The sequence below is a fragment of the Hemicordylus capensis genome, chromosome 3 (genome assembly GCF_027244095.1).
Source record: "Hemicordylus capensis ecotype Gifberg chromosome 3, rHemCap1.1.pri, whole genome shotgun sequence".
NCBI classification, from domain to species: Eukaryota; Metazoa; Chordata; class Lepidosauria; order Squamata; family Cordylidae; genus Hemicordylus; species Hemicordylus capensis.
In genome coordinates, this window is record NC_069659.1 from 334,043,258 (window position 1) to 334,066,524 (window position 23,267).

A 23,267-nucleotide genomic window follows, 5' to 3' on the forward strand; every position below is an offset into this window, starting at 1 on the left:
GAAAAGTTCTCAGACTCTCTACTGACCCTGGCTGGCCATTGGACTCCTAGGAGGAAGTAATCTGTAAAGGAAGTGATATATTTGGGTTAGGCTTTTGCCTGAGGCATCCTGGCTTGGTTCCTCTTGCTGCTGACTCCACCCTGTCAGTTTCCCATGTCCGTGACTAAACTTCTGTCACTCATAACTCCACCTGCACATCTTGGATGAGTTGCTTCTATGTTTTCCTTCGCAAAAGTAAATCTCTTCCCCTTGAGTGAACTGCTACCACTGTGCACGCTTGGGAGGGACATAATGCCAGGAATCCCCATAATTGTGTGAGAGATTTGGGACTCAGTTCAACTGAAAGTATGACAATGACAGGTTGCCTGTGGTCATACATACCACTCCAACTTCCCATTGAAGACTGCTGCTCTGCCACCATCTTTGCTACTCCTAATCCTCAGAAAGTCACCTCACTAAACAGAAACCAATTTTCTGTTAAAGCAAATTCTATTTAGTGGGTCAAAGGATAATAACCAAGACTGGAATTATTTTGTAGTTATTATTATTAATTTTAAATAGTCCAGCAGATTATCAACCCAGTTGAGATTCCGATGGGGAAGGTGGGGGGACAGGTCAGTATTTCTAGTCATATTCCACATACGCCTTGGCATTTCATGTTTGAGTCCTTCAAAGTTCAAATTTTGTTACATGTTCTTAAACAAAGAGTGACTGCCATTGTTGACCTTAACTTGCTTGGCTGGCAGTGTCTAGTTTGTTGTTGAAAAATTAGGCCACTTTTTGAGTGTGGGGATATGTGTTTTCTCTTAATCTGTATGTGTATAGCTTGTGGGTTTGCACTTTTCCCCTCTTTCTGTTAAATGTTTTAATAAAATATAAAACCAATGATAGTTTTATAGCCCACTGATGTGCTAATATCATGAGGCATAATAGCAACTTCTACACCATAAGTGACAGCTTGATCACTTATAAAACTACGCTTCACTACATGCAATAATGTCGCCCTTAGACTTGAACTGCAGCTATTACAGATGGCATCCACATATGGTGAATCTTAGATACTAACCTTTTAATTAAATTATAACTGGGGAATAGCTTCTGGGAGTAAACACCAAAATGCTGAATTTCACAGTAAAATACAGAATGTGCAACTTCTCCTGTTCTTATATAAGAATCAAGGAAGCATAACAACAACAACAAAGTTCCAAGTATCATTATAAAGCCATTAAATTAAATCTTTTGGTGCAGCCACATATAAAATGCTAGGGTACAGCTCTGGCTTCCCCAGCACAAAAAATAAATTGTGGATCTGGCAAAGGCACTGAAAAGGATGATGTTAAATGACCACAATGTTGAAGCATTTGGCTATCATGAGTGCATTGGGCTGGTTCAGATGTAATGCTGAGCCAGAATTAAATCCTGTCCTTGGGCAACATCCTAACATTAGGAGTGGAAGTGGTGCACACAGTTCAGCAGGTGTTGGACATTAACAGGTGCTACACACACCTTTTAAAACATAGTTCTGAGGAGATAACTAGGGAATCTCTGCTGGACTTCCATGCATGAGCTGATGGACTTGATTTTGGAGTACTACACTTTGCAGGCCTGGGTTTTGATATTGTCCTGGAGTTGCCTTTTTAAAAGGCATCCTTTTTGTTTCTCGGGCTCATCTCAAAATTCCCCTAGAAGCAATTTTGACAAAAAGTGAGGATTCAAGGGGAGAGGAAAGGAGCAGGAGACATTTCAGAGATGGCCAAGAAATCCTTGTAAAGTTCCAAGGGAACTGTTTGGTAGTGACAACCGTGGGTGTTGTATGCGTCTTTAAAAAAAAAAGTTTATGCAGTGTATTTGAAGGCAGTAGCAGAAGCAATGTAGCCATCTCTATATGTCTGTAATTTTTGTTCTTGGAATGTCCTCAGAATGATGCTATGTTGTGATGTAGCATCTTTCCAAGGCGATTTCTTGGGGGCGGGCAGTGTGGTTGGATGGAGCCAACTACTAAGAAGAGATCTTTACTGGCGCCTACAAAGATGCAGTATAAACAGAACAAAAAGACACATGGGTACAGCTTAAAACTTTGGCTTTTGAGAAAGGAAAATAGATCCCTACTGCTGCCACTAACTGGCAGTAGCCTTCTCAAAACTTTAAGAATTTTGCATGAAACTTTTCTCCAGAAAATTCAATTTTTGCCACTGCAGAATAGGGCCTGCTCACACTAGCGCTTGTCTTGATGAAGGTTGGATCAGACAAGTTTTAATGGTGGTTTAAACCTATTAGGGGTTGGTTTGGATATTCCGACCCCATGTAATTATGCAGAACCAGGGATGGTATGCTGAGGGGTGGACCAGAGCACTGCACTCTTGCTTTTCCATGCAGTAGCCTTGTTCAGAAATTTAGTAGAACACTGCTGAATGCACTTCCAGGGCTGGAAATGATTCAGAAGTCTCACCTCCTCCCTGTCACTCACCCTTCTGGTCCTGCTCTTCACACTTAGGCCCCCCAGCTGTTCTTGGACTACAACTCACATAATCCCTAGCCACAGTGGCCAGTAGGCCAACATCTGCAGGAGTGTCGAAGTTGAGCAGCCCTGGTCTAAATAAACGATTGCTGTAAATGTGGTTGTGCCCGTTTCCGTGATCGGGAGACTGGGGCATGGAAACGGACACAATCTCATTTACAGTATTTGTCTCTTTGGACAAATGCTGCAGTAAGCATGAAGAGCAGAGCTAGAAGGGTGAGTGACAGGCAGGGAATGGGACTTCAGATCCATTTCCAGGCCTGTAAGTGTGTTTAGCAGCTACTATGAGCTGCTGCTTGGGCAGGTACTCTGAACTGGCCTGTTCATTCCAAAAGGGCTTCTGGATAAAAATAATGGTTGCCAATGGGCTGAGAATTTCACCAGAATGTAGGTGTAGTAACACCCTGGAAATTGCAGAAATCTCCCCACCCCCCGGCAATCTACTCTGCCTGAGAATTTGGCAGAGAAAGGGGGAAGCATTTTGGAGCCGTTCTTGTTATGTCAGAGAGTTCTTTCTCTGCTTTAATAGCTTGTATAAAGAGCTGTCCCTTTATAGTCTCTGAGATGACATCCTTGCTGTCTTTTTATTTTTCCTTCTAAATTGGACAGCATGTGGCAAACAAAATGGAAATCAACTTCAAGGTTTCTTGGCTCCAGGAAACAAGCGAGTAGGTGAATCAACAGCTGGTGTAAAATATATCCGTTTTGTTATTGGCACTCATGCACGTGGAAAATATGGATATTATTGCACATAACTAAGGGAAGCAGAACAAATATGAAAAGGTTTAATGTGTGACATATGGCCATAAGGACTCTGTGTGCCAAGGCTTGGATAACTTTGTTAGCCTCTCCTGAACCTAACTGGTATAAAAAGTTCTTGCAAAGCACTACAGGTCGAACAGAACTACTTGACTATGCCTTTCAGACAATTGACAAGATATCTATCAGTTGATCCACCCCCAAACAGAAAAGCCGTGTCTCATTTCAGTGTTTTCCAATATGCTCTAGTGTAACCAACAAGTGGACCCCATGCTTGTTCAAACCTGTGTCTCCTACTCTTATGCTTTGAGACCAAAATAGAGGAATTATTCAGAACCAAATTTGCAGATGTGAATAACATACAGATCACAGTATTGACAGTGAAAAGGCACATTCGAGTACCCTGAAGGGCAAACAGACTTGAGCAAATACTTTTGAGAAATAAGAAATAAGCTTTATTTTATACAGAGCAGAGGCACAGTGTAAAAATGTAGTATTTGGCAACCTTGGTCCTCATTGGTGTGAAGGTAGCTCCTGAGAAGAGGTGAGGAAAGGCAGATAGTCTAATAGTTGGCAGGTGCTGGGAAGTGGATCAAGGCGGTGGGGGGAAATAGCAGCTTCTATACCTGTCCGTTAGTCTGATGTTACGTGAGTGAAGCTAAGGGAGTGGATGTCATTGAGGAGTTGCAAAGGTGCTGCCGGAGCCGTTGGCAGGAAGAGATAGCAGTGTGGCCGTGAGCACCAAGTCCTGAGGGCTAAAGCACTCTGTGTGCCAACAGCAAGTCAGGGGGAGCACTGAGATTCCAAAACAGCCAGATATAGTAAGCCCACATAGAGAATAGCCCAGCCTCTGCCGTTCTGTACCAAGTTCTAGTGATTCCGCTCCTACGATCTAGGGATGTCCAAGGCAGTTTTATGCAGGTCTCCACAAAAAGTCCATGCAAGAAATTGCCCAAGAATAGTGATTTCAGCTCAGGATTCAGGAGTAGAGTGCTTCAGCTTGAGAGGGAGGGGGCTTGAGTGCAAAAGTGGCACCTTACTAGGCAAGGCTTCAGAGCAGTACAGAGCAGACTGTGCCACTGCAATCCGACAAAAGAAGTCACACCCCTGTGTAGGGCTCCCCCCCCCCCCAGGGCTCTCCTAGCAGAGGCTGCAAAAGCAGAAAGATTCAAGAACAGTGGAGATAATTAGGAATGTCTATAGTGAAGGGGGAGGAGTGGGGGGGTTGCTGTTCAGATAGATTGTCGAAACACAAGGGCACATGTAGGCCAAATCTAATTAACTGTCTCAGAGCTTGCCTTGATTGCATTACAGAGTGAGGTTATTCCAGGTCCTCAGGCCTTGTCTAAGACCCATGATTGCTCCATATGGAAATTCAGCTTCATTAAGAATTCAAGGATCCGGGGTGCTTTGTCTCTCCAGGAAACTTTTCACATGGGGCTTTTGAAGCCCTTTAACTCAGGGGCGTACCGTCCATTAGGCAAGGGGAGACAGTTGTCTCACGGTCCACTGCCTCAAAGGGCCCCCTAGAAGCAAGTCACATGATCCATCCCTTCTCTCCAGCGCCCGCCCGATTGCAGCCCACTACCCAGGCTTCCTTCAGTATTCCTTCCTTCCGGTATTCCTTCTCTCTCTCCCTCTCTCCCTCCCTCCCCCATCCTCCTTTCTCCATCTCTCTTTTGCCTCCTCAGCTCCTCCTTCCCCATCCTGCCCCCATCTAGCCAGGCTCACAGAGGCTCTCATTGGCTGGCGGGCGGACAAGTCGGCGCCCTCCGCACGCGGAAAAGTCCAGAAAGGCACATCAGCTGGAACATGGCTGGTGCCACATGCCCGCAGGTCATGGGCGGCAGCAGGAGAAGCCCCTGTATGGGAGACTTTAATTTTTAAAAAGAATTGGTTCTGCTTTATGTAAGATGTATTTATTTTTCACGCACACCATCTCTTTTATTGAGAGCTCTGTCGAAGTCTCAAACACACCTACTCGAAAGCAAGCCCCAATAATCTCTGTGGGGGCTTACTTAAGAGTAAAGGTGCTTAGATGAGCAAGGCGCTCCGCCCGCCTCGCTCCCTCCCAAAGGAGTAAGGGGCGCTCTTCCCGCACCCGCACAGGGAAAAACAGAACAGCAAAGGCAGGATGAGCCAAGGTGCAGACTGCACATGCGCGCGCTCTCAGAAGTGAGAGGTGGTGCCTTGTGTTCCCATCCCTCAGCAAAGTCAGGGCGGGGCTCTTCCCCACCTGCGAAGGGGACAATTCATGATTGCTACCAGAAGACCAGGCTGGAAATCCAACTTTGAAGACCAAGACAATGGCAAGCTATTCTACTGAATCTCTTCCCCTTAACTACTGCCTGCCTGCCTCCTCCAATGCCAATTTGTACCTTTTCATTCTCTGCTGTTTCCCTGGTTTCCCCAATCCACAAACCCCACTTAACCAATAACACTTTAGAATGCCATCATTAATTCATTTTTGTTATGTTTAGGTGTCTTTTTTAACAGTTACATCTTCTCCTTTGCTATAATCTGCAGCGAAGCAGAAAATAAGAACCATTACAAACCTTGCAAGTTTTTGTCTTGGAACAATAATATCTGTTGAACAAGGTTCATGTTAAAAAGCAAACACAAATGGCTTCATTGGTTTCTGTCTCTCCGGCTGCAATCCTGGGCGTGCTTACCTGCAAGCAAGACCCATTGAACACATGAGCACCTGCTTCGGAGTAAACACAAGGATTGTACCATTAGCATTCTTTGAGACTGATGGGTTGGGTTTTTTTGCAAATTCTTGTTTGATATATGTTTTGTTAACTGACCGAGAGGCCCTTTGGGGATGGAAGAGACGGGGTATATCTCCCACTTACAATAAAATAATAAAATAAAATAAAATAGCATTCTCAAATAGAATTTTGCAAATACATAAACACAGAGATACATCAATGGGAAGATGTTTCCCTCTGGTGCATCTTGATTTGTGCACATATATTGCGGGGGGAGGGAGGAAAGAAAGCATTAATTAATTTGCTTGTCTATTGTCGACTAACCCTCAATAATCCTCCAATGCCTGCACAAGTGTATTTTGATATTGATGGGAAAGAGCAAGCAGTTAACCCCTCCGCCCCAAGAGTTGGAAGAGATCTGCAGGGGTGTGTTGGCAGAAAGGAGCCATTGCTAAGGAAAAGCAGCATGCCAAAGTGGTTAGAGTGTTTGATTAGGGATCTGAGGGCCTTGGGTTCTAATTCCCACTCAGCCACAAAGTCCCCTGGGTGACTGCGGGCACCTCCTGGACTCTCTCTCCTGCTTTCTTTTTCTCTCTCACACACAGCCTTATGTACTTCACCGGATCATGGGGAGAGTAAAACACAGAATGGGGGCACTGTCTTGTGTTGCCCTTAGAGGAAAGGCAGGAGAATGACGAAATGCATACAGCAGGCCACCCCCCGCCAAACACTCAGTTGCATCTGGGGCGCCCAGTGAAAAGTTAAAACAGCAGCACAGTGGTGGTCTCTGTGCTGTCTGCCTGACCCAGATGAGGATGATCACCGGCTCTGTTGAGAAAGAGGCGATGGGGAGGCAGGAACTCAGGCTCAGTACTGGAACTCAGTACTGCGGGCGGCGGGAGGGGAGAATTAAATGGGGCCGCTTGCGATGGAGGTACCGTCTTGATTCCATCTTCTTTTATGCTATTGTAGGAATATTAATGTCTGATTAAAAAGTGGTAGAGCCAGTATGGGATGTAACTAATGTAGGTTTTATGTTTGAACTGTAGGTGCAGGATGTGTTTTTACCTCTGTCTGCAAAAGCACACTGAGACAATTCTCTCCATTATTTTTATTTTATGGCAGGTATATTAAATACTGGTTTTTTTAGTGTTCAGAAATAATGTCTTAAAAGTCGGGAAATTATTTAGGAACATATGTTTCTCACACGTTGCTGAAACAAAAAGCATGGGCTTTTCAAAATTAAGCACATACAGAATCCATTTCTTTCAGCTAATTGTTAAAGGCTTGCTTTAACATCTTTTGAAATTGATATGTAAAAGTGCTTAACATTGGCTGGATCATGCACCAGTACATTTTAATGTTGGGATAGTTGGCAGAGACATCGGGCCAGGAGAAGGAGAGGAAGGCAGTGAGGGCCCCATTTTAAAATCTCATCTCTGGGCCCACTCCAACCTTGGTATGCCCCTGAACTCACATCTCCTCTGGAATGGAGGGGGTGCATTCAAAAATTGGCTAGATTTACCCCAAAGTACCTGCGAGTTAACAGGGAACAGTTCACACACAATTTGGGTTTTTCACTGTGCCTTAAAGCGTAGCCCGATTTCTATCTGGGGTAAAAAAATCCACTATTTGTGTTGGGGGGTTGGGGACAATTTCAAGTTCACAGTAAAGCCTCCCCGTAAACTCGCAGTAAAACCTGCTGTGTGTAATAGCCCCAGGCTGTTTATACAGGTTCAGGTTGCATGACTCTGCTGTTTTTATCCAAATGGAGGCTTGCTTTCTGTCCAGGCACCAAACAATCTTGCTCAGGTTTAAAGATGAAATCCAAGATGGAGGAGAGGCTGTGTGGTAACAAAGCAGGCTTAGTTTTTAAGGGTGGAGATTACTGAGGGTGGGAAACCGTTTTCACCTCCACTTCAGTGGTGTCCCCAAATGCACTCATTTGATCTTTCTTGTGTAAATCAATGGTTGCATTCATTCTTAAGGAAAGTGCTATATTTAGGGATTCCATTCCAGAGGTGGCAAAACAGGCCCACCACCGCCCCTGGTGGTGGATGGTCCAGCCTATGCCAATTGAAACACCCGAGGCAGTGGGATGGGACACTATTTATTTATTATTTATTCTATTTCTATACCGCCCTTCCAAAAATGGCTCAGGGCGGTTTACACAGAAATAGCAAATAAATAAGATGGATCCCTGTCCCCAAAGGGCTCACAATCTATAAAGAAACATAAGATAGACACCAGCAACAGTCACTGGAGGTACTGTGCTGGGGGTGGACAGGGCCAGTTTATCTCCCCCTGCTAAATAAAGAGAATCACCACGTTAAAAAGGTGCCTCTTTGCCCAGTTAGCAGGGGTAAACATGTCCTTTCTTTTTTTCAAAACTAGCTCCAAGTTGTGGGGACTCAGCAATATGCTTCTTACCACCCCCCACAAGAAACAGAATATGGTTCAGAAGGAGCACAGTTCCTGAGATGACAGGAAGAAGCTGCCCTCACCTTCCCCCTCAGAGCCTGATAGCGATGCTTGACTCAGTTTGGGGGAACAAGCATTAGGGTCAGGTTTTGAAAAGCAGCCCTGACTCCATACTGTGCTCCAACCCAATGGCTACTAGCCTTGATAGCTTTATAGGCTATCTCCAGACTCGAAGGCTGGTAAAGTTCTGCTGTCAAGTCAGTGTCAACTCCTGGCAACCACAGAGCCATGTGGCTTTCTTTGGTAGAATACAGGAGCGGTTTACCATTGCCATCTGCAGTCGGCTGTTTGAGATGTGCTGTGCAGTATGAGACATTGCCTTTCAGCATCTTCCTGTATTGCTGCTGTCCAATATAGGTGTTTCCCATAGTCTGGGAAACATACCAGTGGAGATTCGAACTGGCAACCTCTGGTTTGCTAGTCAAGTCATTTCCCCGCTGCACCATTAGGTGGCTGAACCCCTTGTCTGGGAAACATACCAGCTGTAACGACCTACCTTGGCCGACTGCCCAGCAGCTGCGTGAACCACTTTTTTCAGAGGGAAAGAGAGAGCCAACAGACGGGAACAGAGACGGAGAGTAGTCAAAAACATTGCCAGAAGTCAACCCCAGGAATTCCACGGGATCAGAGGTAAACACGAATCATGGTCAGTCTCAATAAACAGGTCCAGATTGCAAGGTCAAGGTTGCTCATGGTAGGGCTAGCCACTACAGATGTTGTTTCCAGCACAGACCCAGCTTTCAGGCTGCTCTAAATAGGCAGTGTACTAAGAGTCCTGCCCATCACTGCAGCTGAGCCTTGTCAGGGAAATGCAGCCGGGTCAGAGCTGGAACACCTGTTCCTTCTGGCCAGTTTCTCTGACCTACGGTGTTCCTCCCTCTGAACCTGTACTCTGGCCACCGTTGCTGCCAGGGATCTGGGGCAGGCACCTTGACTTCAGCAGCCTCAGAGGCTTCATCAGGAGGAGGAAGGGAAGGAGGCAGAAAGTTTCCGCCTGCTCCCCCTGCTCTGGATCTTCATCTGAGGAATCCTCTTCCATGACCCCCATGGGAGTCATCATACCAGCAGGGATTCGAACCAGCAACCTCTTGCTCCCTAGGCAAGTTACTTCCCCGCTGCCCCATTAGGTGGGTCATCATAGACCATTACTGCATGAGTCAAGAGAACATTATTTTGATTGGTGCTTTGCTGAGCTACAGAAGCCAAGAACTTGGGCAAATCTTAGGTGACCTTGAAGAACTGAACTGTTATGGAACTAGATAATTTCAAAAATATTACAAAATATGGGAGGGGGGAGTGAAATGATCACTGAGTAGTTGTGTCTGCATGCTCTCCACTGCAATTCTTACTACCTCTGGGCTTCAAATTAAGGATTTTCTGATACCACAAAAGCTGCCTTGTCAAGTTTTTATTCCTCTGGTTTGTTCACTTCCAGGTAAGAAAAGATAGCAAGTTGGTTTGGGGTCTCCCCCCCCTCCCCCCGCCTTCTTTATATATACTCTCGTCTGTGTGCAGCCTGACCTGTTATTTGGCAGGTTTGTAGTGAAGGCAGCTGACAGGGTCTTGGCCTTCCAGAGTGGTTTTGTGTGCATTGAGCTAAGTGTGTAGTTTTTAAGGTTTTTTGTTTGTTTTTTTTAAAAAATAAATAAATAAAAGAAAGCAGTAGTAACAATTCCCAGGATATATATGCTGGATTCTGAAGCATTGGAGTGAAGGGAAACATATTTGTGTGTGTGTGTGTGTGTGTGTGTGTGTGTGTGTGTGTGTGTGTGTTTAAATTCTTAATGTTCCCAAGTAGAAGAGCCGGAGGAGAAAGCCTTGCATTTCTACACCTGTCTGGGCACACAGAAGACATGCTGGGCTGTTTTTGTTGCTTTCTTTGAGATATTTGCTGCTCTCTGAACAAGAGTTTTGAAGTGCCTGATGGTTCAAGAATAAACTCCCCATTAGTCTCCTGTAAGAACTGGAGGAGATTAAGGCCTAGAGACAGCACACAAAATGTAGGCACCTGAGAGGGAATCTAGATAGTGTTCTCTCTCCGTGATGGCAAATATAAAATGATAAACAAAATAATTGATCTATAATAGTATCTCTTAAGTTTATCTCTTGGTATAGGCTGCCTAATCCTGTGGAGTGATGGCTCTGGTACTGATAAGGTAAGGCCTTAGGAACTGCCATGTTTCTAAGCTGGCTGCTTATACACCCTTTGTCTGGGATGAGGCTCTAGCCCTCTTCAGACGTTATGAGCGCCCCAGATGCTCAGGCAAAAGCAGGGAGGAAGTCCTGCCTGGATCCCCCCAGATTGCAGCTCAGCATTCACCACGATCACTCTTGGGACACTGACCCCTTCAAGATGAATGGCACCATAACAGTGATCATTGGTGCAAGGGGGTGATGCAGGGCAGTCCTGCAGGGCAGCAGGAAGTGATGCAAGAAGTCCTGCAGGGCAGCAGGACTTCCTCCCCGCTGTAACCGGGAGCACATGGAGTGCTCATAATGGCTTCTATGAGACCAGAATCTGAAGTCTTTGAGTCATGCACAAGCCTCAGCCAATATGGAAGTCAGGGAAGAGATTTCCCACTTCCCTCCGATTCCCTGATAGTCTGGACGTTTCAGTCCTAGCCCTTCTCATGTTGGCTGAGATCCAAATTGCAGGTCCAGTGGACCCATGGCTCCAGGAGAGAGCCCCCTCTCTCCCATCCGCATTCAGACAAAATGGACAGCGATCTAACTACAGTCATGCTGACTCCAGAGAGGTGGGGGAATGAGCTACCGGGGCTTCCTGCTTTAATGATAGACAGCCCTGGCAGCCAGTGGTAGCTGGAGTGAGGTAGAAGCGTAATTCCTCAGCTCCGGTTCTGTGAGGGGGAAACTGTGGTGCCAGCATTCGGATGAAACTCCACTCTGAACCAAAGATTCAGATTGGAGTTCAGGGAAGGAAACCATGGGTCTCTTTTCTCCGTTAACTCCGGTTGCCTGCATACGGCAAAGGAAACTGGAGGTGAAGGGACCTCCAGTTTCCTGCTAAGTCTGAATTCAGCCACTGTGTGTTCAAACAAGCTCTGTCACAGTTCAGAATGTATGTCTAGCACTTTTCTCACCCAACACATGCAAGAAAAATAAGAATCAGGATCACTGTGGCAGTCCTTGCCATCCAGTAGAGTACATGGGCAGATTCTGCATGTGTAGAAACTATGCACGTAGGGTTGGTTTACACTGTCAGTTGAATGTGCAAGGGCATCCTGTTCTGGGCTGAGTTAGTGTCCCAGCTGAGGTAAGAATGAGGTATGGTAACCTTAATGGAATGTTGCTCCAGCAGCTTCTGAGAGAAGACCGTTCTCCAGGCAGAGTGACTTGACCTTGCCCCTCCCCTAGAGAAGGATCTGTTTCCTGGATGTGTCTTCCTAGTGGGAGGGGGCATGATCCTGGATCTGGGTTCATGATGGTGGGGCAGGACCTTCTGCTACGGTCTCACTTCCTCCTCTCTCCGCATGCATTTCCTCTCTCCAGAAACTAGACAGCCCTGTCGCTTTACCATACTTCCGTGTTTCATGGAGGCATTGATTTAGCCACTGTGAGAGGATGGTTGCTGGACTAGATGGACCTGCAGTCTGACCCAGAAGGGTTGTTTGTATGTTCTTGTTTATCTATCTAAGTACATATGTTGCCTTTCAGGCTCGAAGGTGCTCAAGGCAGTTTAACCTGCTAAGACCAAATAAATCCATAATGTTTAAAAACAGAAACCACTAAGTCCAATGCAGCAAGAGGATGAATTGCTCAGCTGCCAAATGTTTGGCAAAATAAAATAAGTTTTTTTAAAGGGATCAGTTTGCCCCCTTAGCAATGATAGGGTCTTGTTGGGGAAAGCACTGGAAGATAATCACCCCCAGCACAGTACCTCCAGTGACTGTTGCTGGTGTCTATCTTATGTTTCTTTTTAGATTGTGAGCCCTTTGGGGACAGGGATCCATCTTATTTATTATTTCTCTGTGTAAACTGCCCTGAGCCATTTTTGGAAGGGCGGTATAGAAATCGGAGAAAGAAAGAAAGAAAGATATACTGGTCCAGGCCATTTAGGTCATTGATGACACTTGGCATTGTGCCTGAAAAACAGACAGGCAGCCAGTGGGATAGAAAGAATGCTGATGGACTGTGCTCTGTTCTCTATGCCCTACTCCAGTTAAAACAGTGTCCAGCTGAATTTTCCAACAGCTGAAGCTTCTAGCCTGTTTTGTTTTGGGTTTTTTTAAGGCCGCCCTATATAGGACAAACTGCAAATCCTTTTTCAAGCTGCCAACTGCAAAATAAAATCATACCTTTTGTTGGTAGTCTGTATGAACCCTTGACAATAAATTGAGCAGAGTACTTTGTGTATCCATAATTAATGACATGTTATCCTGTGTAGCCAGTGGTGACTGGTGACCCACCAGGTTTGCTTGAGTCAAAGGGTGTGGCCAGGTGGCCTTGCTGTTCCCTTTGTTTTTCTGACACACGAGATTGCTGTTTCCTCCTGCTTCTTCCAGTGGGAACTGAAAAGAGCACAATTTGATGGGTGATTTCAGAGATAGCTGGCTGGGATGAGTAATTATGTCATTTAATTCTCTTCTGGGATCAGGCACAATCCTTCTCTTTGGGGGCTTGTTGCTTCAAATATTTTGAAATAAATAAATGTGATAGCAAATACAGAAGTCCTTCACAAAATGCAGAGCACATGAAAGATATTCCTCTCTATAATCTTGCTCTCAGTTTTGGAAATAGCTAACAAGAAATAGATGGTTTCTTTGGAAGGGGTAATATGGGTTATTTCAGGAATTGTTGTATAAGGATTAGAAAACTGTAAGTGAAGACAGTGAAGCTGAAAGATGACTGGATCAGGGCTGCAAAACCTTGGCCCTCCTGCAGATGTTGGCCTACAGTTCCCATAATCCTTGGCTATTGAGTGCTGTGACTGGGAATTATGGGAGTTGTAGTCCAAAAACAGCTGGAGGGCCGAAGCTGAACAGCAGTGCTACAGATTAAGCATGTAGGTCAGTCTTCTATGAAGGCTACTTCTGTCGAATCTGTAGGTCAGTCTTCTATGAAGGCTACTTTTGCAAGGTGTAGATGCAATCAGTAAGTAAATGCATACATACATTTCTATATGACCCTTCATTCTTGGATAGCAAGGTGCTGAGCAGTAGATTAAAAATAAACGAATTAAAATTATTTTAAAGAAACCATTAAAATACAACTAAAAGCCAGCAAACATAAACCTAACTGAAAGGAAGCCTGCTGCGCAGGCTTATCTGTGACTTTGTTTGAGACATATAGAATAATAAATATATACAGCTCCATTTTGCTGTTTGCGCAATCTGATCCTGTGGGGTAGAAAGGAAGCAGGTTGAAAGGCGTAGTAGGTCCAAGTAAGAAATTCTAAAGGAGATAAAAGTAGAGAGAGAAGAAATTGTGATCATAGAGTTGTAACAAGCACAGAAGTTGATGAAATTGCACATATTTACACCACCTGAAGAGCTGGCCCAGCCTGCATGTACTGAAAGGGCAACTTTAATTATTTTTAATTTCCATCACAGTGCACCCTCGGAACAATGTCAGCAGGAGCCTGCAGAGACATCTGACTAATTCTGCTGAGCTCTCTGCTCAAATCTAGAAAATGTGAAATTATCCTTTTATGCTTTAACCACTCTTGAATTTTTTTTCCCCACCAGTTTTTAAGCAGACACATTATTTGGGATAAAAGTAGTATCAAAAAGTGGGGTCCCAGATGGTTTAAATAGTACTCTTAGTGGATCAGCTGTGCTGGTCGGATAGCAAGCTTTGGAGTTGCATAGAGTTCTGCATTCAGCTGTAAAATGGAAACATATAATGCTAATATAACTTAAGAATAATAAACATGCTTCAGGATGGTGGGCAGGACAGAGGCTGCAATCTGAAACTATGCTAACTTCATGGTGAGTCCCATTGAATTTGGTAGGACTGAGTAAGCACACACAGCAGTGAATTTTTCATTTTCACTTGGGTTATATTTGTCTTCAAAGCAAACGTAGGAACCCATCTTCCAGTTGCCACCTACCTGAAGATTTGCTTGCACATGTTTGCACATGTCATGATGAAATCTGCCCCAGAAGCCTGCATATTGGGTAGATGATATGCCTGCTGTTCATAATACATAAAAGTACCTTCCTATTGCTATTTATTATGTTGCATTTTTATGCTTCTGTCTTCCTGTCTCAAAGTGTTTAAGTATTTTACTTCTGCCTAAAGATTTAGTCATATTGGGGAAAACGTGAAATATCTACTTGTGCGTGTATACTATGATCCTCAAAACTGGGGATGTAGTGAAGGATGTGAGAAGGCATGATTCCAGGAAGTTAGAAGGGACACTATATGCTCCTCCAAAACAAAAAATAAAACTCTCTACCCCTTCTACTACCACATGCATCGGACCAGAAAGGTAGCATAGCTTAGCCCAGGAGTTCCCCATTTCGGGTCCCCAGATGTTGTTGGACTACAAATTCCATAATTCCCAGCTGCAATGGCCTTTGGTTATATCTATCTAACTAAAATCTCATACATATCTTTGGCCATATCTGGGGATGTAAAGTTGGGGCCCATGGCTATAAAAATCACAGCAAATGCTAGTTGTTAAAACAATCGCAATATTTTAATATTTATATATTTCTTGCACGTATATCCCGCTCTTCCTCCAAGGAGCCCAGAGCAGTATACATGGTTATGTTTATCCTTGCTACAACCCTGTGCGGTAGTTTAGGATGAGAGATAAGTGACTGGCCCAGAGTCACCCAGCAAGTTGAGTGCCTGAATATGAGTTAAGTCTTTTAACGGTGGCTATAAATAAATATATGCCCTGTTCTCATTCTCCCTGAAAATTACAACCGAGTGAGCAGGACCCAATGAAGTTGCCTGGAAGATTCAACTTTCCAGCCAATGGACTTGATTCCAGATCTTGTGTGCATTGATGGATATACGTAGAGCACAAATACATCAAGCTGCCTGGCCAGGAACAGTAGTACAAAAGAAAAAAGAAAATCCTTTCTCCCCTAATTGCCCCCTTTGCTTACCCAAATGAATTATTCTAGTGACCCCTTTAGTCCATGAGCCAAGCCTACACATTTGGCCATCAACAACAACAAATATTTATATACCACTTTTCAACAAAGTTTCCAAAAGCAGTTTACATAGATACATAATAAATAAATATGATGGATCCCTGTCCCTAAAGGGCTCACAATCTAAAAAGAAACATAAGATAGGCACTAGACATTGTGCTGGGGGTGGATAGGGCCAGTTGCTCTCCCCTTGCTAAATAAAGAGAATCACCACATTAAAAAGGTGCCTCTTTGCCCAGTTAGCAGGGGTTAAAGGGACATCAGTATGGCATCAGTACCATCTCAGGGAGGGAAAGAATGCTCATATTTATTTTTGGCAACATCTGCTCCCTAGAGATGGGAAATAAAATAGGTGATAGCGTTGTGGCACTGATTGCTTTATCTTACCCTCAAATGATATATGGCAAACGTTGTAGCCATTTTTTGCACAGAGAAAAGGGTCAGGTGTAGGGTAACATGAACAAATTGTTGTACTCTCTCCACGGAGTAATCTTTGGAGGACATTCCTTTCCATTTTCATTCCTCTGACAACACTGATTATAAAATTTTAGAGTAGTTTTTGTATTTTTAAAAGTTTTTGAAGTATTGCAGTGCTATCACCAATTTTCCATCTCTAGCAGTGGAGACACCATGAGCATTTAGACACAATGAGGGCTGTAGACACATTGAATTAAATCACATTGACACATTGAATTAAATCACATTGAGGATTTGTCCGTCCCCCCCGCCAGACAGTACAACACCCGCCCCCAGCAAACTCAGGTACTGGGGTGGAGTAGTTGAAACATTCCTGCTTCTGATAAGGGAAGACAGATACATCTAATGTCCCAGGGAAAGTTCTCATGGTGATTTAAATGAAAATCCTGTGTGTGTTTGCTTTGCAATAATATTATACTTGTGCCTGAATTAGTGGATTTTACATCCGAGGAAACATGCATAGGATTGAACTGCAAGTCTGTAATGTGCTTGGCGAAGGTAGGACTGGATATTTCAAAAACCCTGTTTAGACATTACACTGTACGTGTGTTCAGGTGTCTGTACACACATACATGCATTCATTTTGAATGGGAACTTGGGTGCAGGTCTTCCAAATGCATGGTAAAGATAGGAAGTGTCCTGTGCAGGGGCATAAGGACTATGGAGCAAGGGTTTACAATCATCCCACGGCCACTAGGGGGACCACCAAGCCACCTCCTTGCCCAGGGCACCCCTTTGGCCCCTCCTTCACTCAGCCAGTAAACGAAGAGCTCACTGGCTGGGAGCACAAGGCATGCCCCTTTCCTCCCCAACCCGTGTTTCACTGAAATGCTGGCTGTACTGGGGGGAAAGTCCAAACGGAATCTCTCCTGGGCAGTGGCCCCACTGCCTTGATGCTGACACAAGGGGGCGGGGCCAGTGCCAAAGACTGGACCCATCAGCCCTGTCAGAGCTTCCTTTCTCCAGTCAGCGGTTCCATGAACCAGCGCTGATAGGCCCCATCCTCTGCATTGGCCCCTCCCCCTTGCATCTGACATCAGACACAGGGGGAGTGGCTCAGGGCTTTGTGCACACGATCGTAAAGCCTAGGGGATCGGGGAGCTGCCGGAAAATCCTCCAGCTACAACCAAGCTCCCTATGCCCCTGGTCCTGTGCAAGCACATAACATGTGAAGAACTGTACTTGCATACAGATCTGTCCATGCATACACTGTGTACAGATTGTATGTGTGTGGAACGTAACTGAATAGGGCTCCCTCTCAGGACCCTGTTCTCAAGTACGGCGTTCCCATTTGACTGAATGGCTGCAGAGAGCTCCTGCATAATTGGCATTCCTATTTGGGCATCTGATTATTCAGGCACGTTGTACATCAGTTCAGTGCGGTTCATTCTTGGGAACGGAAAATCATTCATTTTTACAGACTGCAGAGCAGACAGGTAAGAATAAGTGGTGGCATTGCAGCTTATTTATATAGCAATTTTGCAACTTGATGGTGTGTGGCCCTGTGGGGGGGGTCACTATTATTTTCATTCCATGCATGGGGAACGGAGGCTGAGATAATGGGTTGCCCACAGATCCAGAATGAGTTCATAGCAGAGGCAGGGCTTGGTGGTGGTGGCTGTTTTTGTTTTTGTTGTTGTTTTTTAAAGATCTTCCTATCAGAGTCCAATTTTATTCACTGGCGCCCACTGGCTCTCATTAAAGAACAAAAGCACAAAGAATGATAATGAATATATTGTAATATTTGTTTATATTTGGATGAGTTGTTTGCCTTACGGCCCTTGAAAGAAGGAATGATGGTCGTGCCTCAGAGAGCGGAAGATATTATTTCTCTCATCTCCCCTAGGAAAATGTTAAATGACTTTATGGTCATGCTAAGATAGGTAGTTCAGCCTCAAGCAGCATTCTGAGCTGATAGTGGTCAGAGACTAATTTAGCTTTCATCCTACTACAGCAAATAGCAAAGAAAATAATAGAGGTTTAGATGGTCAAGTTATCCTTCCCTTCTCCTAATCTTGCAAAGTGTTTGGAAAGTGGCCTATATGGAGAGAGATTTTAGAAGTGAAATACGGTAGATATTCTCTTCCACAAGTAAGGAACACAAACCATCAGTTGTGGAGAAAAGCCTGAAATGGTGGTGGGATTCTGCTTGTAGAATGACAGATAAAATCGGAAGGGACCTGGGAGTTCTTCTAGTCCAGTGCCCAGCAGAGTGCAGGAAACTGCCACAGCATCTGACAGATAGCTGCCTAGCCTCGAATTGAAAACCTCTAGCTAAGGAGGGCCTACCATTGCACAAGACAGTTCCACTGTTGGACAGATCTTACTGTTAGGAAATTCTAAAGCCTAGACCTGCTTCCTTTTCATTTCATCCCATTGGTTCTAGTCCTAGCATAGGAAGCTGCCTTCTACTGAGTCAGACAATGGTCCATCTAGCTCAGTATTGTCTCAGTATTGGCAGCAGCTTCTGCAAGGCTGCAGGCAGAAGTCTCCCTCAGCCCTATCTTGGAGATGCTGGGGAAGGAACTTGGGACCGCAGATGCTCTTCCCAGAGCGGCCCCATCCCCTGAACTGAGGGGAGTTTCTTACAGTGCCCACATGTCTCCCATTCAAATGCAAACCAGGGTTAGCAAAGGGGACAATGGAGGCTTGCTACCACAAGGCCAGCTCCCCTCCACAGCTCTCCTGCCCTTGGGAGCAATAGAGAACAAGTCCATTCTTTCTTCCATGTGAAAACCTTTCAGATGGTTGAAGTTGCAATCCAACTACAGCTGGCGAGAACCCCTGGTCTACAGCACACATGCCTCCCTTTCAGATCTCATGAGGTAAACCAGGGGTGTTCTCCAGCCATTGTTGGACTGCAGCTCCCATTATCCCCAGCAACAATGGCCACACAGGATCAGTAGGGGGTCAGTTCTCCCAGCCAGGCAGTGGAGGACAACAATGATGGTGAGGAGGCTGGAAACAAAGTCTTATGAGGAACAGTTGTATTATGTGCAACTAACACCCTGCTTTCCTGACTGTGTGGACAGCCTACACTAGGGCTGCACAGCTTTGGCCCTCCAGCTGTTTTTGGACAACAGCTCCCATCACCATCAGCCACAGTGGCCAACAGTGAGGGATGATGGGAGTTGTAGTCCAACATCTGTAGGGCTGAAGCTGTGCATCCCTGGTATAGGCTGTCCACACAGTCAGGAACCCAAGGTATTAGTTGCACGTATGTATAGCTGTAAGTGACTAGGCCCCCTTTCAGAACCATATGCACATGGGGCCGGGGTGGTGGGGATGAGCCAGCATGCATTGTCCTGCTTCTGCTTCCATCCATTCAGTGATCCATTCATGGGGGAATTTACTCATGAACAGGTCTGTAGATTACTGCAGTTCCACTGTGCTGTTTGCTTAATCCCTGGTTTAATAAGCAATAAGTTGTGTGCCAAAACTACTTTGCGCAAGCAGCAAGGTTCTTCCATTCATAAAAGCTATCATCATCATCATCATCATCATCATCATCATCATCATTTATTATTGTTATTATACATTTCTCTGTGGCTGCCCCAGGGCTTTGGAATAAGCTGCCTTCTGAAATAAGAGCATCTCCTTCTCTGTTGGTTTTCAGGAAGAACTTCAAGACTCTCCTGTTTTCTCAGGCTTTTAATTAGAATTAAATTTTAATAACTGTAGGAACTTGTTTTAATAATTTTATTCTACTGTTTTTATTGTCATGTATCTTAATTTTGTGACTTTTTATTTTAAATTTTGTACACCACCTAGAGATTTACATATCAGGTGTTATAAAAATATGATAAATAATTTATTTGATGATGATGATGATGATGATGATGATGATAATTTAGTATATTTATATACTGCCCCATACAAGAATGTCCTTGGGCGGTTCTTCCCGCTACAACCACCCATACCCTATCCTGCATTTTGCTGGAGGATCTCCTAATGGCGGGGGGATGGCTAGGCAGGAACAATTACTGCAGAAGAGAGGAAAGCCCCATGGCACACACAGAGCTCTCTGGGGCGTAGCAAGTTTTGGCAGCCCTGGGAGCTGGAGGACCGAAGTTGTGCTGCCCTCCAAGTTTAAAAATGAGCTCCCCGCCAGCCATGCTCCTGATGCCGACAAGTCAGCATGGGCGTGGTGGGACATGGGCACACCATTGGGGCATGGACATGCTGCCTATTGGCCTCTCCCAGCTGCCCAGAGCTTCATTTGCCAGCTGGCTGCTTCCTTTCTCTCCCTCACAAGCCAGGAAGAAAAAGGAAGCACCCAGCCAGCAAAGGAAGTGCTTGGCGGCTGGCAGAAGCCAGTGGGTGGTGCGTTGCTGCCCTGACGTGAGCCACGCCCCTTGTGTTAGCATCAGAAGCACACCGATGTGCTGGTGCCAAGGGGAATGGCTGGCATCCGTGCACGGATGAATCGCTCACCTCTCCCAGCTGGCAACAACAAAGAATATTTATATACCCGCTTTTCAACAAAAGTTTCCAAAGCAGTTTACATAGAGAAATAAATAATTTTTATTGCACTTCGTAGTTCACTTGTCACAAGCTTCCGAAGTGGTTTACATAGAGAATGAATGAATGAATGAATGAGATAGCACTTCATAAATAAGCAATCTGGCTGGGTGCCCTGGGGGATCAAGGGGACCTCCAGGCAGCCCCTGGACACCAGCAGCCAGGGGACGTTTGTCATTCCTCCCCCTGTTCAGTGGTGGCTACAGCCCTGCTGAGAACTCTGCTTGCACTCATTTGGATCAAAACCAGTGATCCTTGTCTCTCTTACACAGTATGTGACAAGCGCTTAATGCGAGTGCTAAATAAAGGCTCTGTGAAGCCTCGTTCATATAAACAGCAAATGAGGTAATAACTCCGTTTCTAGACTGTGTCATTCCAAATGCAGCAAAATGATTGTGTGATTGAATGCGGCAATGTGTATTTTTTTAAAAACACCTCGCAAAAAAAACACCTCCCCAGACATAGAATATAAGATGAACTCTTCTGAGTTCAAGCCCAGTCATTTTTGTACATTAAAATATTATATATACCCAACGCATTCTGGATTATTCTCTTGGCAAGGGTTCTTATTGATCCTTGCAACAAATGGCTTGCATCTCAATAAGCCTGAATCAGATGGAAGGGCTCTTAAAAAGCAGTTTGATGTGTCCTCTCTTGTTTGTTTGTTTCTCTTCTCTTCAGTGCCCCCCACCGCCCCGCTTTCTTCTCTTTTAGCTTTGTACATGCAAGGAGTTATTTTCACAGAGAACACTGAACCATGCATTTTCCCCATCTGCCACTTGAAGAGATCCCGTCCTGCAAAACTTGGTACTGTTGCCAAAACACACACAACAACCTATTACTTTGTGTTTCTTCACCTATAAAATGGGCTTAATCATCTTTAATTACACACCACTCTGAGCTGTCACAAGATTTAATTGGATAATGTTTGTGGAGCACTATGCTAATAAGAGATACCATATAAATGTTAAGTATTATTATCTCCAAAGGTCACTGAAGAGAGGAACACAAATGACCTATTAAACCAGCATAAACGAACCGTATCCCAGTCAAACAAGATGGCCTCTGTGCTTCATAAGACTGGGATGTTGCACAGATGCATAATGGAGACATTCACCTCCTCTTACTGTTTTGAAGGAAGACCCTCCCAAAGAAAAGAAGTTGATGGTCTAGGTGTGGGCTGAACAACTTGGGCCTACCTGCAGACATTGGCCAACAGCTCCCACAGTCCCTGATTACTGGCCACTGTAACTGAGGGTGATGGGAACTGTAGGCCAAAAACAGCCATAGGGCCAAAGCCGTGCAGCTCTGGGCTAGGTATTGCATTTTAAGACACTTTTTGATGGATACGTCGGCCTGAATACAGGAGATTTTATCCCCCAGAAGGAGCAGGTGTGCAGCTTGGGAGTACTCCTGGACCCAGGCCTCACCCTGGTATCTCAGGTGGAGGCCATGGCCAGGAGTGCTTTCTATCAGCTTCTGCTGATTCAACAGCTGCGCCCATTCCTTGAAGAGGATGACCTCAAAACAGTGGTGCATCAGCTGTTAACCTCCTGGCTTGACTATTGCAATGCGCAATATGAGGTGCTGCCTTTGTACATAGTTCGGAAACTTAAAATAGTTCAGAATGCGGCAGCCACATTGGTCTCTGAGGTAACCCGGAGAGACCATATTTACACCTATTTTGAAATAATTGCACTGGCTGCTGATATGTTTCCAGGCAAAATACAAAGTGCTGGTTATTACCTTTAAAGCCCTGAACGGCTTAGGCCCGAGTTATCTTAGAGAGTGCCTTCTTCTGCATGATCCCCACTGCACATTAAGGTCATCTGAGGAGGTTCGTCTCCAGTTATCACCAGCTCGTCTGGTGGCGACTCAGAGACGGGTGTTCTCTATAGCTGCTCTGGGGCTGTGGAATGCACTCCCTGTGGAAATCCATAATTTGAATTCTCTGTTAGCCTTCAGGAGAGCCCTTTAAACGTATTTGTTTGGCCTGGCTTTCCAGGGTTTTTAAATCGGTTTTAATATTTAACCCGGTTTCTGGGTTTTTAATTACTGCAATTGTTTAATTGTTGTTTTAAAATGTTTTTTAATTGTTAATTGTTGTTATATTGTTTTTAATTCTTGCTTAGCTCTATACTGTTTTAGTGGTTTGTTTTAATTGTAAACCTCCCTGAGCCATTTTGGAAGGATGGTATACAAATCAAATCAAATCAATAAATAAATAAGTGTATAGTAGGATAATCCAAAGCAGCAGTGCTGTAGATCAGAGGTTCCCAAATTTGGTTCCCCAGATGATGTTGGACTACATCTTCCATCAGCCACAAGGTTGGGTATGATAGAAGTTGTAGTCCAACAACTTCTGGGAACCAACAGCTGGAAACTGCTGCTGTGGAAGGTCCATCTAATAACACCAATCAGTACTGTAAGGTACTGTATTTACCTGAATCCAAGACTAGTTTTTCCCCAAGTTCTTTGATGTTAGAAAATGGGGGGTCATCTTAAATGCAGAGTGCTATTCCTTTTGAGTGTATATACACATATAACTTTTTAAAACTTCTATTAATTAAAGGGGTCATCTTAAATTCAGGGTCATCTATTAAGGTAAATTCAGTATTTGGATGTTACAAAGTTCATCTTTTTAGTAGCATTTTTGTTTGTGCGCAGCTTCTG

At 44.7% G+C, this 23,267-nt stretch overlaps 1 protein-coding gene across 2 annotated transcripts in view; it reads left to right on the forward strand.

The window, feature by feature from the left end:
- SERPINI1 (serpin family I member 1) overlaps positions 1 to 23,267 on the forward strand; it is a 131,076-nt gene that overhangs the window by 56,596 nt on the left and 51,213 nt on the right. The gene's annotated exons all lie outside the window — the stretch shown is intronic.